The sequence below is a fragment of the Cebus imitator genome, unplaced genomic scaffold (genome assembly GCF_001604975.1).
Source record: "Cebus imitator isolate Cc_AM_T3 unplaced genomic scaffold, Cebus_imitator-1.0 Scaffold89, whole genome shotgun sequence".
In the NCBI taxonomy this organism is placed as follows: Eukaryota; Metazoa; Chordata; class Mammalia; order Primates; family Cebidae; genus Cebus; species Cebus imitator.
The window spans coordinates 2,822,951-2,824,443 of NW_016107404.1; positions in this window are offsets into that span (position 1 = coordinate 2,822,951).

Genomic DNA, 1,493 nt, shown 5'->3' on the forward strand with positions numbered 1-1,493 from the left:
CTAGAGTGCAGTGGCACAATCCCTGCTCACTGCAGCCTTCATCTACCAGGCTCAAGTGATCCTCCTGCCTCAGCCTCCCTATAAGCACACACCACCATGCCTGGCTAATTTCTTCTATATTTTATAGAGATGGGGTCTCACTATGTTCCCTAGGCTAGTCTTGAATTCCTGAGCTCAATCAATCCTCCTGCCTTGGCCTCCCAAAGTGCTGGGGGAACAGGCTATGAGCCACCATGCCTGGCTAAGATAATTTATTAGAGATATTTTCTGATACAAATTTTGAGGTTTTTTTCTTTGGTGAAATGCTGAAGAAGCAATGTTGACATTTTACTTTCAATTTCTCCTCTTGGAATATGAGGAATTTCAGACTAAGACTTTTTCTTGAAATAATGTCTACATGTAATTAAATATATAAAAGTTAAATGTGGTTCTCAAAAAGTTTTTATTTAGTATTATGTATACCATATATTTAGCAATTTCAAAAAGATTAAAATTACACTATAATCTAATCTCAATTATTCTGTTTTGTGTTATTATTTAATAAAAAAAGTAATGGGGTAAGAGGCATATTTGTAATAGTTGTATGTTTTTGCATCAGAAGTTACCCCAAATCTTAGTGGTCTGAAACAACAAACAGTTTATTATCCTCACAGTTTCTGTGAATTAGAAACTAAAATGTCTTATCCCATAGTTTTGGCTTGGGGGGTCTCTTGAGATCACAGTCCAGATATTGGTTAGGGCTTCAGTTGCCTGAAGCCTTTACTGGGGCTGAAAGATCTGCTTCCTAGTTGGCTCACATGAATGACTTAGCAAGTTGGTGCAGGTTGTTGGCTGGAGGCCTCATTTCCTTCTTACCCAAGCTTCTCCATAGCCTGCCTGCATGTCCTTAAAACAGTATAGCTGACTTCCTCTAGAAAAGGTACTTAAAGAGAGAGAAGCTGGAAGCCTCAATGTCTATTTCAACGTAGCCTTGGAAATCTTATGCAATTATTATTTACAGAAGTCAGTCCTATTCACTATGGGAAGATACTCTATAGGACATGAACATCGGGAGGTAAGGATCGTTAGGCGCCATCTCGGAGGCTAGGAGGCTAATTACTGCTATAGTGTTCCCAAAGGTAACAAGCTACCAGCTTGTGTATTTTCTCTTAATGTTCATATTAACTGTCAATATATTTTCCTATTTACCTACTTCAAAGTTCTTAATAATTGTTCTTGTACATTAAATTAACAGTTTTCAAAACTTACCATTGTAGTGTAAAAATCCTTAGTTCCCTCCCTGATTGAATGGATACCCTCTTGACCAAGGTGACCCCTGGAGAAAGAAACCTTAAAAACTGAATTTTAGCCCCATGACAGGATAGGAGGTTGGACACACTTCATGATATCCTCCTTTTTTTTTTTTTCAGTTTAGATACAACGACTGACCATCATTAATGTAAAAATTGAGGCTGAGTGCAGTGGCTCATGCCTGTAATTCCAGCACTCTGGGA